We start from the raw sequence: 17152 nt of genomic DNA, 5'->3' as shown, positions 1-17152 counted from the left end.
CATGACCTGGCTGAAGTCGGACGCTTAACCGACTGCGCCACCCAGGCTCCCCAGGATGAATATTTTCTTAAAGATGGTGCCTTCGGGGCGCCTGGGTGGCTCAGTTGGTTGGGCAGCCGACTTCGGCTCAGGTCATGATCTCGCGGTCCGTGAGTTTGAGCCCCGCGTCGGGCTCTGTGCTGACAGCTCGGAGCCTGGAGCCTGTTTCAGATTCTGTGTCTCCCTCTCTCTGACCCTCCCCCGTTCATGCTCTGTCTCTCTCTGTCTCAAAAATAAATAAACATTAAAAAAATTAAAAAAAAAAAAAAAAGATGGTGCCCTCAAGGGCACCTGGGTGGGTCAGTCGGTTGAGCATCCAACTTTGGCTCAGGTCATGATCTCATGGTTCATGATTGGAGCCCCATGTTGGGCTCTGTGCTGACAGCTCAGAGCCTGGAGCCTGCTTCAGATTCTGTCTCCCCCCCCCCCCCCCCGTGCCCCTCCCCTGCTTTTGCTCTGTCTCTGTCTCTCTCTCAAAAATAAATAAACATTTAAAAACTTAAAAAAAAAAAAAAAAAAGATGGTGCCCTCAAGCCGAGCCACATAATATGTGTGGACGTGAGACATACTTCCTGAGTTCAAAATCCCCTTCCACTTCATCTAGTAGCCCTCTAGCCAGGAAGTTACCTCAGTGCCTCAGTTTTTCATCTATAAGATGGAGATAATTCTACTTTCACCATAGGACTGTCATGACCATTAGTTGCCTTGCCCTAATTATTATACAACAAATATAAATTGTCATTATTTTAAGAGTTTAAAAACCAAAAATTTAGTATTCAAAATCTTCAAAAAACCACACAATCCACGGGGCGCCTGGGTGGCTCAGTCGGTTGAGCGTCCGACTTCGGCTCAGGTCATGATCTCACAGTTCGTGTGTTTGAGCCCTGCATCAGGCTCTGTGCTGACCACTTGCTCAGATTCTGTGTCTCCTCTCTCTGCCCCTGCCCTGCTCACGCTTTGTCTCACTCTGTTTCTTAAAAATAATAAATGTAAAAAAAAAAACAGAACAATCCTCACAAAATGTCAAGTTTATCAACTACGAATTTAGGGCCTGTAGATATTCTGCTACTGTACATAATCATCATATTTTGGATGGATGTGAAGTGACTTCGGTTTTTAACTCTTCAATGAAGAAAATTTCAAATCTATACAAAAGCAAAGAGATTCATACACTGAATCTCCATCTACCCATCACCCAATGTTAGCTGCTTATCAACAGATTTCCAATCTTGTTTAATTTTGTAACTTTCCCTGTAAACAGAGTGACTTTTTTTTAAGTTTAAGAGAGAGAGCATGAGAGAGAGAGAGAGAGAGAGAGAGAGAGAGAGAGAGAGAGAGAACCCAAGCAGTCTCCTCATAGCCAGCAGAGCCCAATGTGAGGCTCAATCACACAAAACATGAGATCATGACCTGAACCAAAATCCAGAGTTGGACACTCAGCTGACTGAGCCACCCAGGCAACCCCTACGTAACTTTTTAAAATTCATTTATAAGTCACTTTAATTTCACAAAAAATTAAATATGTGTATATATCTCTAGAACTAACAGCTTTTTTTTTTTTTTTAAGTTTTCCTATATTTGTTTTGAATGTAAGACCTCAGACTGAGATCTTAATGATGGCAGTTGAAAAAGTATGGATTTTGGAGCCATCTCTAGATTGGGTAAAAATTCCGGTTCCACCTCTCTCTAGCTATGTGATCAGAAGCACATCACTTACTTTCCTCTGGGCCTCAGTTTTTTCATCTGCAAAGAGGAGCACACCAGTAGTCAGGACCCACTTTCCAGGGTCACTTTGAGAAATAAATAGCAAAACAATGGTGAGTAATAGCTATAATTTACTAAACAAGCCAGCCACTGCCCTAAGCACTTTTCTGGTAGTATTGTCAGTCCTTGGCACTTGGCACTTGCCTGGTCCCCAGCAAATGTCACCTTTCAGTCCTTGGAGCAGCAGGCTTTACTACAGTAAAGTTGACCAAGTGCTGGCGCTGGTTATGGCAGGCTGGTGAGAGAAGGTAGTACCTTACCAGACACAGTCCTCCACAAAGTGGGGGCAGCAGGGGTGGCTGAAGAAAGCCTTCTCGATTTACTAACCAGTCCAGTTTGTAGGGAAGATGACAGATGGAAAAGGAGGAAAGAATGAGGATAAAAGGGAGTGTAGGGTCAGGAAGAGACGAAAGTACCATGTTTTCTTTTGTTTTTTTTAACTGTTATTTTTAAAGTTTATTAATTTGTGAGTGAGAGAGAGAGCACGGGGGAAGGGGCAGAGAGAGAATCCCAAGCAGGCTCCCTGCGGTCAGGGTGGAGCCTGACAAGGGCTTGATCTCATGAACAGTGAGATCATGACCTGAGCCAAAATCAAGAGTTGGAGGCTTAACTAATTGAGCCACCTCTGAAGTACCACGCCTTTTGTCTCTCTCCAGTGCTCTCACACATTGGCTTTTCTGGCTTCACACAGCCCCTCCCAGAAGTTATCACTCTGCACTTACCTTTGGGGCTCAGTAGCTGGGAATGTCGGGATGGGATGGCGTAGAGAAGCAGACAGGTGACCTGAAGTTAGCCCCAGAATGACCATGGCCCCATTGTTCAGGAAGACAGTTCCCAACACCCCCAAGTCCTCTGCAGTTCCCATTACTGTTTGATGGGCCTTTATACATTTAGTCTGCAAACAGGGCTCCCTCAGATGGGCCCATTAGAAGAGTCCTTACCACCTCAAGGGGTATGAAGGCTGCCTGACCTTGCAAACCCAGACATTTTCCAGAAAAGGCTCAGAACAGCGATAAGCTGGGAACGGATTCGAACAGTTAGGAAGGAGTGATTCTAAAATCAATGTTTATTAGCAAAGCTTTCCCCTTTTTTCTTCTGTTTCTCTCTCCAGAAGACTTTGTGTCTGAACTGGGCTTCAAATTCAAAGTAGGAAATCTACTAATTCTTCTCAAAGGGGTCAGTGGATTCATAACAATCAAGCGCTTGGGTGGCTCAGTCGGTTGAGCATTTCACTTTGGCTCAGGTCACAATCGAACAGTTCAAACGGTTCAAACCTACATCAGGCTCTGTGCTGATAGCTTCAGATTCTGTGTCTCCCTCTCTCTCTGCCTCTCCCCCACTTGCTCTCTCTCTCTTTCTCTCTCTTTCAAATGTTTTTTAAGTAGGAGATGAATTTAAAATGCATATTCCCAGGTCCTGCCTCCAGAATTCTAATTCAGAGGGATCAAGAATCAGCTGTTAAAAAATAAGTGCCCAAATGATTCTCTTTCAGGTGTTTTTGGACATTTCTCCAAAACTGGCCTAAAGACCATTGCATCAGATGAGTCCCCGGAGTCTTGTGAAAAATACAAAGTCCGTAGATATCCTGAATTTTAATCTGCAGGGGCAGAGTTGGTTGGGGGAGGATGAAGAAGGAAGTCCAGGATTCTGCATTTTATTTTTTTTTTAATTTTTTTAACGTTTATTTATTTTTGAGACAGAGAGAGACAGAGCATGAACAGGGGAGGGGCAGAGAGAGAGGGAGACACAGAATCTGAAACAGGCTCCAGGCTCTGAGCTGTCAGCACAGAGCCCGACGCGGGGCTCGAACTCATGGACCGTGAGATCATGACCTGAGCTGAAGTCGGATGCTTAACCGACCAAGCCATCCAGGTGCCCCTGGGATTCTGCATTTTAAAGAGACTTCCCAGGTGAAGGTTTACTCCTGAATTTTAAGAACCACCCACCTAAGGAATAACAAAATGTTCTCTTAGATGGGCTGTGGCCTGGAGGACCTACTTCTGCTGAATCTCATGAAGCTACTTTGGGTGTATGTTCATGAGGAAACCACACCCCCAAGAACTCAACTAAAGGAATGAGAAAAAGACAAGGTACTGAGAATAGGAATTAAGTAATAACCAACAATGGTTCCACATCAAAGAATTTTTATAAAGTCTCTCCAGTAGGAACACTGCAACACATTGGTCCTCTATTCATCCATACTTGGCCTGCAGTGCAAATTTTCTTACATGTAGATGCTCTATAAATACCCATTAAGTTGACTTGAATGTATTCCCTTTGGAGAGCCATACTTTCAACAAGGACTTCCATAATTTTTTCCTAGTGGTGTTTGGATAAGCATACATGTATGTACAGGCAAGGGGCAGAGAGGTGATGGTGAACAAAAGTGGGTTTGATAAAGTAAGGAAGATAAAACTTAATGAGTTGCTAAGCAGACTTCAGTTGTAAGTTAGGGAAAGCATAACTACAAGTTCTAATTTGGGTTTACTTCCTCTTTTGCTGCAGAATCTTAAGCAAGCTACTTTCATTTCTCTCTTTTTTTTTTTTTTTAAGGAATATGCCTTGTGAATTATTTTAAGAAGTAAGTAATCAGAGATTGGAAAGCACCTTTTCCTCTTAGCCAAAATTGTGAAGAGAATCTCCACCATCTGGCATCTAGGCCAGTTCAATGAGACAAGTAGTTTCTTTCTTTCTTTCCTTCTTTCTGTAAACTAAAGATCATTTAGTAGATGTTTATTGAGGATTCGTTATGTGCTAGAAGCTATGACTTCTGGGATAGCAAACAAGATACAGTTACTACCTACTATTATTGAAGAAGTGAGGAAATCAAGTGAAAAGTAGAAGTTGAAGGATCAGGGAAAAATCACTGGCCAGCCTTCCTTTAGTGCTGGCAGAGGTGGGCAACATGAAGCTTGCAAATTCATCTGGGAATCCAGGTGCTTCAGCTATCAGAGTGGAACAGCCCAGCCTGGAGTCACTTCTGGTCAACAGGGCCTGCACTTGACAAAAGAGTCTGGTATGGGGTAGGAGGGAGCAAGAACATACGGAACGTGCCACCAGTGTGGTAGAGAGTGGGCACAACTGAGATGGGCAAACCTCTCTGTGTGTTTCTTCCAGAGCATGGCTGCTCTTTCTCTACTACCTACCAAATCGCATGCTAGTTTCTTTTTTTTTTTTTTTTTCCAACTCTAATGCAAATCACACAAGGAAGGGGATTCTGGGAACTGTAGTTCTAATTTGTCCAAAGTAACACCATATATATAAGGAGTTGGGTTGAGAAGTGATGAAAGTTGACCAGGAGGCCAATGCATGGTTAGAGGTGACATAATCAGGATGCCTGGTGGCTCAGTCAGTTGAGCATCTGGCTCTTGATTTCAGCTTAGGTCATGATCCCAGGGTCATGAGATCAAGCCCCATGTTGGGCTCCATGCTGAGCATGGAACATGCTCTCTCTCCCTCCCTCTGCCCCCCACCCCCACTCACATTTTCTCTCTCTCTCTCTCTCTCTCTCTCTCTCTCTCTCTCTCTCTCTCTCTCTCCCTCAAATAAAAAAATTTAAAGGTGACACAGTCAATGCAAAGATTCTGAGCAAAAGTGCTTATTGAGATCCCAAGCTGTTTGAGACTCCTCAGGACTTCTTAAAGTCCTGTGTCAGCACTAGAATTGTCCCACTTAGAGCAAACTGGTTGCATAAAGGGAAGTCAGCTCATAAATGTAAGTCTGATACCCCAACACAGTGACCACAGGTGCAACAATTACAGATGATCACCGAGTTTTTATCTCAGTGTGACACAACAGCTATTAACAATTACTTTAAGATTTGTTTTTTTTTTATCAGACTCAGGTTTACAAGGTACATAATGCTTATCTGTTCAAATATTTATCAATGCTTACTTTACATCACACAGAAGAAGTGAAACATCTTACTAGTCTCTGCATGAACTGGACACACGCCCTTCTACCTGTTCTTGCATACAACACCTCAGATTTCCTACCCAAGCATACAAGATTCCCCACAAGTATACAATAAATAAAACCTGGTGATAAGGGGGAGAAAAAGAGACTCTGAGACACAAGCCCTCAGGTTTCATAGCCCTACTCCAGAAGGATTGGTCATAACTCCTTAAATTAAGATGATGTAGTTAAAAATAGCAGAACTTCCAGGGAACTAGTTTAAATAAATAGGAGGATTTAAAATGAGGAGACTTGCTTATCTCACAAGACAGAAGGGCAAGGAATGCAGCCAGCCCTCAGACAGGAGCTGAAATCAAGAAGTAGAAAGCCAACCCTCTCTCTCTGCCCCTCCACCGCTTGTGCTCTGTCTCTGCCTCTCAAAAATAAATACATGTTAAAAAAAATGTTTTTTAATCAGGGGGGTCTACTAGGTGACTCGGTTGGTTAAGCGTCCAACTTCAGCTCAGGTCATGATCTCACGGTTTGTGGGTTCAAGCCCTGTGTCAGGCTCTGTGCTGACAGCTCAGAGCCTGGAGCCTGCTTAGGTTTCTGTGTCTCCCTCCCTCTCTGCTCCTCCCTCACTTGTGCCCTCTCTCTCTCTCTGCCTCTCAAAAATGAATAAAGGTTAAAAATTTTTTAAAAAATAAAAAGAAGTAGAAAGCCAGGAACACTCCACTCCATCTCATTGTCTGCTTTCTCTTCTGCATTTGCTCCTTCTCCCTGCAAACTGATTTCTCTGTTCCTCAAAGCACAAGATGGAATACAGCTGCCCCTCTTGAGTTGGAAGTGATAGTTTGAAGCAAATGGAGACTGCCTTTCTTTCAGTCCTAATACCAAATAGGGAGAGAATCTGATTCAGTATTCTCTCCTTGGACCAATTAGCCTTGGTGGTAATGGGAAATCAGGAAGGCTTCAGTACAGACCTGCAGCCAGGACTCCATCTCAATGGGTAAGGGAGCACCGGTGTCAACACTCTGACTTTACTTATAGAGGATACAAGGTTAATCTAATGCTAGCCAAATGTACAGAACTAAATGACTTCCTAGGGAGACTCCAGAAGTCAATCCTACTCTTCGACTTCCTGCAGTGACTAGAACAGCAGGAGCCAATGCAAAGTCAGAAACCTAATAATATGAGCATTGGGGACACTGTAATCAAGTCAGGATTAATGAAATAAAATATGTCCAAGAGTGTAGCACACACTGTTGATTCCCTTCCAAAACCATTTCCCTGCTTCCTTGCTGTTGCACCTCTAGTTTTGTTCAGGTATCTAAGCTCCTCCATTTGGTCATGTGCTTGTGTGCCAGTCACTTCCAAAGCTCTTAAAGGTGAATCCTGATTAAACCAACCAAGGTAGTACCATTCCCTTTATCTTTGATTTAGGCTTGGGCATGTGATATATATTCTCACCAATGAAACATGAGGTAAAATCATCTGGGTGTTTCTGAGAAAGGTTTCTTTATTCCTAGAAAAGATATCAATGAAGAGATTATCTTTTCCTCCTTTATACTTTCATGCATCTGGATATTGGATACAACCTGGAATTGCTCTCACCATCTTAGGACCATAAGGAGAACTAACTAAGGGAAAAAAGAGAAGGGAAAAGTCTGGGGTCAATGGTAACATAATTTATCAATGAATTAACTCTCCTTGGAGCCATTCTGCATTTGGACTTCTTGTATGATATAAATTTTATTTTTTAAGCCACTTCAAGTTGATTTTCTTTTTTTTTTTTTTTTTTTAAATTTTTTTTTTCAACGTTTATTTATTTTTGGGACAGAGAGAGACAGAGCATGAACGGGGGAGGGGCAGAGAGAGAGGGAGACACAGAATCGGAAACAGGCTCCAGGCTCTGAGCCATCAGCCCAGAGCCCGACGCGGGGCTCGAACTCCCGGACCGCGAGATCGTGACCTGGCTGAAGTCGGACGCTTAACCGACTGCGCCACCCAGGCGCCCAAGTTGATTTTCAACTGCAGCTGAAGGCAGCCCAACCAAAACAGAGGATATGGTGGGAATTAAGGTGAAAAAGACAAGCAGATAAGATCCCACATACAGAAACAGGAGTCAGAATGAAGTCAGACTTCTCAGCAACAACCATGAAAGCTAGATGATGAAATTTTGAAGGAAAAGATTTTCCAATATAGAATTTTCAGACAGCCAAATTATCACTTAAGTATGAAAGTAGAATAGAAATATTTTAATAAACAAAAGGTCTCAAAAATTATACCTGCACTGAATTCTTTATAGGAAACCAGAAAGAATGTGCTTCTCCAAAATGAGGGAGTAAACCAAAAAAGAGAAAGACATGGAATCCAGTACACAAGAACCTCCCTTAGGAGAGGAAGACATGAAGTACAGTAGACAAGACATCCTTCAAAAACGGAAGACATGGAATCCAGTAGACAAGACCAGACCTCTATCACGAGGGAAGACAGGTATAGTAAATAAGACCTTCATCATGGGAAGTGAAGAAGGAAGATAATCATGGGCAAACTTTGAGGGCACTTCTCTAAGGGGCAAAGCACCTTTGGCATCTGGCACAATGTGTGGACAGGAAAGATGTAAATGTGGGTGTGTGTACTAAAAGAGTGAAATTTTCAGTAGTAGAAAGTCTATAGATACCTAAATTTTTTATTGTTTTTTTATTTTAATTCCAGTATACTTAACATACAATGTTATGTTAGTTCCAGGTGTCTAAGATAGTGTGATTCAACAATTCTATACATTACGCAGTGCTCATCATGATAAGTATATTCTTAATCTCCTTTACCAGTCACCCATCTCCCCACCCACCTCTCCTCTGGAAACCATCAGTTTGTTCTCTATACTTAAGATTCTGTTTCTTGGTTTGCCTCTCTCTCTCACTCTCTCTTTTTTCCTTTTGCTTGTTTTGTTTCCTAAATTCCACATATGAGTGCAATCATGGTATTTATCTTTCTCTGACTGACATTTCTCTTAGCGTAATACTCTGTAGCTCCAACCATGTTGTTGTAAATGGCAAGATTTCATTATTTTTTATGGCTCAATAATATTCCATTATAGCAGGTGTCCCTTTGAATTAGTGTTTTCATATTTTGGGGGTAAATATCCAGTAGTGCAATTACTAGATAGCAGGTAGTTCTATTTTTAATTTTTGAGGAACTTCCATACTGTTTTCCACAGTGGCTGCACCAGTTTACATTCCCACCAACAATGCCTGAGGGTTCATTTTTTTCCACGTCCTCACCAACGTTGTTTCGTTTTGTTTTGTTTTGTTTTGTTTTGTTTTGTTTTGTTTAATTCTTGAGAGAGAGGGAAAGTGCACAAATAGGGGTGAGACAGAGAGAGGGAGAGAGAATCTTAAGCAGGCTTCATGCCTGGCACAGAGCCCAACACATGGCTTGATCTCATGACCATGAGATCATGACCTAAGCCAAAATTAAGAGTTGGATGCTTAACCGACTAAGCCATCAGGTGCCTGTCTTGTGTTTTTTATTTTAGCCATTCTGACAGGTGTGAGGTTGTATCTCATTGTGGTTTTGTTTCGTATTTCCCTGATGACAAGTGATGATGAGCATCTTTTCATGTGTCTGTTGGCCATCTGGATGTCTTCTTTGGAAAAATGTCTGTTCATGTCTTCTGCCCATTTTTTAATTGGATTATTTGTTTTGGGAGTGTTGAGTTGTGTAAATTATTTAGATATTTTGGATACTAACCCTTTATTGGATACGTCATTTGCAAATATCTTCTCCCATTCAGCAGGTTGTCTTTAATTTTGTTGATTATTTCTTTGGCTGTACAGAAATTTTTTATGTTGAAAAAGTCCCAGTAGTTTAGTTTTTCTTTTATTTCTCTTGCCTCAGAAGACATATCTAGAAAAATGATGCTATGGCTAGTGTCAGAGACATTACTGCCTATGCTGTCTTCTAGGACTTTTATGGTTTCAAGTCTCACATTTAGGTCTTTTTTTTTTTTTAACTTATTATTTATTTATTTATTTTGAGAGAGAAACAGATCGAGCAGTGGAGAGTTAGAAAGAGAGGGAGGGAGAGAATCCTAAGCAGGATCCACACAGTCAGCCCAAGGCCTGATTTGGGGCTCAAACTCATGAACCACAAGATCGTGACCTGAGTTGAAACCAAGAGTCGGACACTCAATCAGCTGAGCCACCCAGATGCCCCCACATTTAAGTCATTAATCAATTTTGAGTCTATTTTTGTGTATGGTATAAGAAAGTTGTCCAGTTTCATTCTTTTGCATGTAACTAACCAGTTTTCCCAACACCATTTGAAGAGACTGTCTTTTTCCCTTTGGACATTCTTTCTACTTTGTCTAAGACTAATTGACCATATAATTGTGAGTTTATTTCTGGGTTTTCTATTTTGTTCTATTGATCTATGTGTCTGTTTTGGTGCCAGTACTGTGTAATGTTTTGATTACTACAGCTTTGTAATATAACTTGTAGTCCGGAACTGTGATAACTCCAGTTTTGTTTTTCTTTTTCAAGATTGCTTTGGCTATTCAGGGTCTTTTTGTGGTTCCATACAAATTTTAGACTGTTTCTTCAAGTTCTGTGAAACTGCTATTGGTATTTTGATGAGGATTACATTAAATCTGTAGATTGCTTTGGAGAGTATAGACAGTTTAACAATATTTTTTCTTCCAATCCATGAGCATGAAATGTCTTTCTGTTTCTTTGTGTTGTCTTCAATTTCTCTCATCAATGTTGTATAGTTTTCAGAGTACAGGTCTTTCACCTCTTTGGTTATGTTTGTTCCTAGGTACTTTTTTATTTTTGGTGCAGTTGTAAATGGAATTATTTTCTTTACTTCTCTTTCTGCTGTTTCATTATTAGTGTGTAGAAATGCAACAGATTTCTGTACATTGATTTGTATCCTGTGACTTTACTAAATTCATGTATCAGTTCTAGCAGTTTTTTGGTTTTCTATATATAGTATCACGTCATCTGCAAATAGTAAAAGTTTTACTTCTTCCTTACCGATTTGGATGCCTTTTATTTCTTTTTATTGTCTGAATGCTGTGGCTAGGACTTCCAGTACTGTGTTGAATAAAAGTGGTGAGAGTAGACATCATTGTCTTGTTCCTGATTTTAGGGGGAAAGCTCTCAGTTTTTCCCCATTGAGTATGATGTTAGTTGTGGGTTCTTCATACAAGGCCTTTATTATGTTGAGATATGCTCCCTCTAAACCTCCTTCATTTAGGATTTTTATCATGAATGCATGTTGTACTTTGTCAAATACTTTTTCTGTATCTATTGAAATGATCATATGGTTTTCATCCTTTCTTTTATTGATGTGATATATCATGTTGATTTGTGAATATTGAACCACCTTTGCATCCTGGAAATAAATCCCACTTGATAATGGTGAGTGATTTTTTTAATGTATTATTGTATTCCGTGTACTAGTGTTTTGTTGAGGATTTTTGCATCTATGTTCATCAGAGATACTGGCCTTTTTAGTGGTATCTTCATCTGTTTTTGCTCTAAGGGAATGCTGGCTTTGTAGAATGAATTTGGAAGTTTTCCTTCCTTCCTTTCTATTTTTAGAATAGTTTGAGAAGAACAGCTATTAACTGTTCTTTATTTTTTTTATTTAAAAAAATGTTTTTAATGTTTATTTATTTTTGAGAGAGAGACAGAGCATGAGTGGGGGAGGGGAAGAGGGCGAGGGGACATAGAATCCAAAGCAGGCTCCAGGCTCTGAGCTGTCAGCACAGAGCCTGACACAGGACTTAAACCCATGAGATGTGAGATCATGACCTGAACTGAAGTCAGACGCCCAACCAACTGAGCCACCCAGGTGCCCCAGCTGTTCTTTAAATGTTTGGTAGAATTGGCCTATGAAGCTGTCTGGTCCTAGACTTTTGTTTGTTGGGAAAATTTTTTATTGAGTAGCAACTTAAGCATTTTATTTAGAAATGAGGAGGAAGATATGAAAATAATCAACAAGAGTGAAAGTCGTAGCCTGCAAGGAGAAGGAAATTGTGATGGACAGGAGACTGATCCACACTCTTTGTTTTGCTATGGGCATTTTAAACTATGACTTAAAACATTTTAATGACAGGATATAAAAAGAAACAATCATTGCAAAAGGAAAAGTAAGGAAGGCTTAGGTGAAAAGTGTAGATAGAAATGTGAAATATGAAAAATAAAATTAAAAAAAAAAAAAGAAATGTGAAATATGGTCCCAGGGAATAGGGAGTGAATGGCCTCTGTTGGTTGTAGCTGGTTGCATAGCAGGAGGTCCTTGAATGCCATCTAAGGAAGGCAAATTTTATCATGGAAGAAATAGGATTTAAGGAGTTTCAGTGTGGGCAGATTAATCCTTGGAAAAATGGAACTTCCTATGTGGCAGGATAGGGGTGGTTTGGAGATGTAATAACTAGGGACAAGAAAACCAGTTACAAAGTTTTTCACAAAGTAACCAAGTCAGAATGGAAGGCTGGAACCAGAGTGGTGGTGAAGAGAAGCAGAACAACTATGGGGAAACTGAGAAGAAAAGGCGTGATGACTTATTAGATGTAAGCACTATTGAGGGAGGAAGGAAACAGAAGACTCTGGTTTGAGCAGTAGGGAGATCCCAGTGGCAGCCCACTTCCATAGGAATTTCCCCAGCTAGTTAGTTCTGTGAAATGAAATCAAATTGGCATAATTCCTATCATCCCACCCCATGTGGCACCCCACTCTTCGGACTATCCAACACATGGGTCAGATCTCGTATCACAAATTTTATTAATAGGCAGAATTAACACAAAAGCATTACACATTAATTTCATAGCTGGTATACGGGACTGAAAAGCCCCTGGAACTCCACCAAATTCCTGGCCTTCTGAGCTTAGATGAAGATTTTGGAAAGTTTTCAGAGTCTTTTTGTTTTTGTTGATTTCTGTGATTTATTTTCACTACTACAATATGCCTTCCTGGTGTTCCCAGTAAGAATACTAAGTGCTCACAACGTGCCAGGCATTTGACTTACTTTTTCCCTTTCTATTTTCTATTGTCCTATTTACAAATGAGGAGCTGAGGCTGAGAAATGTTAAGGAACCTGTTGTCAATACATCACTTAGCTGTTAAATCCAGAACTGAGATCCAACTCAATCTTGGTGTGGATCCAAAGCTTGGTCTCCAAGCCACTACAGGCCCCTGTGCCCCCATTGTAAACGGCCCCACTCTGCCTTCCTGAAATGAACAGTCTCCCAATAGTCAATGCCCACCTTTATCCTTATGTAAGCTGCTTCATCGGCTCTCAGAATGATATTTAGAAACCAAGATCTGGGGACTGTTTTTGCTCATTACTATTGAGATGTCACTGCTTCCAAGTTCCTTCAGGAGGTATTTCTAATCAATACATGTGTGTACATATGTATTTATGCATGAATGGACATGTATATGTGAATACATATATGTAAATGCGTGTACATTTCTATGTTGATGTTTTTATATTAAAAACTATGAGTTTACACCAATACTTCCAATTCTAATCCACCACAAATTTCATTCTAGTTTTCTTCCTTTCTATACTTTTTTTTTTTTTTTTTTTTTTTTAGAGAGAGCACACACATGAGCAGAGAAGGGGGCAGAGGGAGAGAGGGGATTTTAAGCAGGCCCCGCACTCAACACAGAGCCCAACATGGGCTTGATCCCATGACCCTGGGGTCATGACCTAAGTCAAAATCAAGACTCAGATTCTCAATGAACTGAGCCACTCAGGTGCCTCTCTTCATTTCTATACTTTTAATCCATTCTCCAATTGTGGGAACCTGGCCCTTGTTATCCTTAACATTTTATCAATATTCCTGAATATAATCAATCTCCCATTACCTCCACTGTCCTCCCCCCCACCCCCACCCCATGCAGATACCCTTCTCATCTCACTTCTATACAAATACTCTATTCCAGGCTACTTTACTCTCAGTATCAAAGCCCTCTCATGCCATTTGGGCTCTCAAGTGCACTGAGCCACCCCGGCATGAATGCCCTTTATTGTCTATTCAAGTTCTGACTCTCCACACCAGGATGCGCCCATGTGTGGTTGCCTTCCTTCCTTTTTTGGGCTCCAGCACCCAATTCTGAATCATCCCCATGCATGGATATTCCCCTAGTTTCTCTGGGTTCTAACCTTTCACATTTGGCCACCCCTGAGTAGAGGTCCTTCTCATCTTATTCAGGCTCTGATGTCCCATGCTTGTGAGTCATTTTTTTTTAAAACATTCTTATGACTCACCTGAAGTACTTGTGAGATCTTATGTATAAAAGAAACAGAGGTAAGCTTGAGATAAGCTTTTGTACCAAGTACCAGGTTTAAAACCAACAAGTGTAGCAAATAAACAAAAAATTAAAAATAAGTTGTACACCTGAAGTCAACTATACTCAAAAAAAATAATTACAAAAAAAAAAAAAGCAACAAGGGTAGCATGTTAAAAATCAAGTGACCAAAGGAAAAAATGAATAAATTGGACTTCAAAAATTTTAAATTTGTGCTTCAAAGGACACTATCAAGAAAGTGAAAGACAATTGCTTATATATAATAGATCAGCTTATATATAAATAAGTATATGATATATATATGTATATATTTAATAGACCTTCTTCCAGTGAAGATGTACAAATGGCCAACAACCATATGAAAAGATGCTCAACATCATTAGCCATTAGGGAAATACAAATCAAAACCATGAGATACCACGTAACACCTACTAGTACGGCTGTAATATTTTAAAAGACAGATAATAAAAAGATCACGCTAAGGTGTGGAGATATTGGAACTTCGGTGAAAGTGATACAGCTACTTAGCAAAATAGTCTGGCAGTTCCTCAAAAAGTTACACAGTGTTACTATTTGACCCAGCAATTCCACCCTTGAATATATACCCAAGAGAAATGAAAGTATATTTCCACCTAAAAACAGTCCCCAAAGCTAGAAACAATCCAAAAATCCATCAATGAGTGAGTGGGTGATATATCTATATCTGAAATATGATATATCTATACAATGGAATAGTATTCCATCGTATACTATTGAATGCTATTCAACCATAAAAAAGAAGTACAAATACATGTAACAACATGGATGTACCTTAAAACATTATGCTAAATGAAAGATGCCAGTCACAAAAGATCACATATTATATTATTTTATTTATATTAAATGTCCAGAATACAAAAATCTATAGAGACAAAAAATAGTTAGTGGTTGCCTAAGGCTGGTGGGGATGGGGGAATTGAGGGGAGAGGGAATGATAGCTAAAGGATGTAGAGTTTCTACATGTATGTAGGGCACTTGGGTAGCTCAGTTGTTTAAGCGTGGACTCTGGATTTTGGCTCATGTTATGATATCACGGTTTGTGAAATCGAGCCCCACGTCAGGCTCTGCACTGACAGCACGGAGCCTGCTTGGGATTCTCTCTACCCCTCTCTCTCTGTCCCTACCCCACTCACACTCTCTCAAAAATAAATAAATAAACTTAAAAAAATAATAAAATAAAATTGATGGTGATAATGGTCACACAACTCTGTAAATTACAAAAACTATTGAATTGTGCATTGTAAATGAGTGAATTGTATGGTATGAACTATATCTGAATAAAGTCATTAAAAAAAAAGTTCTCTGTCTGATCAGGAGGTGAGGAAGAGGCTTTACCAACTTTCAAGTTACTCTTCTTACACAACCCTATCTCTCATATACCCAGCCATCCTTGAATTCAAGTCAGGGCCTTCCCCAGGGGCTAATCACCAGGTCTCTGCAATGGTCTCTGGTTCCTGCAATGTTTTTGTATATATTTTCTTGTCAAAATAAACAATAAAGACAAAAGAAAAGGAAAAGATATAATAAATATCTATTCTTTTTCTCTACCACAAACAACTTCTTCTCCTTTCTTATTTCAGAGCCCTGTATTTCCTTGGGAAACTACCCCACCCCACTTTTAGTACTCATTGTTTGGGTGCACCTGACCACGCCCCAAGTTCAAGAAATGATCACATGCTATTGGCTTGCACTGATCAACATAAGTACCACCATATGTAGCAATAAGTCTGGCTACGGTGATTGGCGCAAGGATGAAAGAAGGAATCAAGTTAACCCAAACAGCATATATCCCAGAACCTTTGGGAGAGTTTATAGCAAAAGAAGTGTTTTCCATCTTGGGACTGTGAAGACATAAGCCTGAAACTCCTGGGAACAGATGGGGCACACCTGACCCAATGAACAGAACAAGGAGATGGAGCAAGACAGCTTCCTAAAACCTATTCCGAGTATCAGAATTCAGCCATGCTAGATGTTACATCTACTCATGGATTTTAAATTTACAAGAGGTAATAATTCCCACTCCTCTCTTTGTTTTGCTGTTTTGTCTGATCCTGTTTGGATTGAGGTATCTATAATGTGTGAAAGAAAGAATACTCCCAGATACAGACATTTATCAAAGTCAACTATAATAGGAAGGAGGATGTCCAAGTGGAAGAAACTGAGTAATGGGAGGTTGAGCTCTATATTTATTTCATAACAGGTTTTATCTTTTTTTGACCATCCACTTTATGGAGCTGAGAATACTAAGGCTCATGGTCACACTTAGTTAATGAAAGAACTATGACTTAAACTCAGGTCTTCTGACTACAAACTCAATTCCCTTTATAACACTCTGCCACAAAATTACTACACATAACTACATAATACAAAGCAATGTATATGTGTATACATTTATACATTTATACCCACTTCCGCTATCTCCTCCAAACTCTGAGACAGCAGTATAAGGGAGAGTTGGATAGGAGTCTGTCAATGGTAACCTCCCAAATATCTTCTATGTGATCCTTCCATCCCCACTGTCACTGTCTGTGGTTAGCTCTCACCTCCCAAGTTCCTTGCTGAAAAAAATTGTACATTTTCTTCTATTAATACATATTTTCATCTTTCATATTTATGCTCTTAAATAATCTTTAGTTTACCTCTGTACATAATGTTAGGAAGAGATCCAGTTTTATTGTTTCCATATGGCAACTTAGTTTCTTATCAATTTCTGTGTTAACAACATCAGTGTTTCTTATTGCATCTTTGTAATATGCCCTAATATCTGATAAAGCAAGACCTACTTTTTATTCTACATTTCTAAGGTTGACTTAGCTATTTATGGACTTTTACTCTTCTCTGTGAGTAAGTTAACAAATTCCTTAAAAGTTTCGACTAAAATTTTGATGGAATCTACATTGAATTTATTAATTAATTTGGGAAAGTTAGTATCTTTTTAATAAGTTATCCCAGGAGCGCCTGGGGTGGCTCAGTCAGTTAAGCATCTGACTCTTGGTTTTGGCTCAGGTCATGATCTCATGGTTTGTGAATTTGAGCCCCTCATCAGATTCTCTGCTGTCAGCTCAGAGTCCACTTTGAATCCTCTGTTC

General features: G+C 40.0%; 1 long non-coding RNA gene across 1 annotated transcript; it reads left to right on the top strand.

Moving 5' to 3' along the window:
- The first annotated feature begins 3798 nt into the window (after positions 1-3798).
- On the top strand, positions 3799-16086 carry LOC121032956 (uncharacterized). The gene is made up of 3 exons (XR_005791619.1): positions 3799-3893; positions 8006-8193; positions 15644-16086. It is a non-coding gene; the product is annotated as an uncharacterized LOC121032956 (long non-coding RNA).
- Positions 16087-17152: the final 1066 nt, after the last annotated feature.

Source organism: Herpailurus yagouaroundi, unplaced genomic scaffold, assembly GCF_014898765.1.
Source record: "Herpailurus yagouaroundi ecotype Mexico unplaced genomic scaffold, PumYag 28, whole genome shotgun sequence".
Lineage (NCBI taxonomy): Eukaryota > Metazoa > Chordata > Mammalia > Carnivora > Felidae > Herpailurus > Herpailurus yagouaroundi.
Note: the sequence above shows the minus strand (reverse complement) of the source record. Positions and strands in the feature narration are given on the sequence as shown.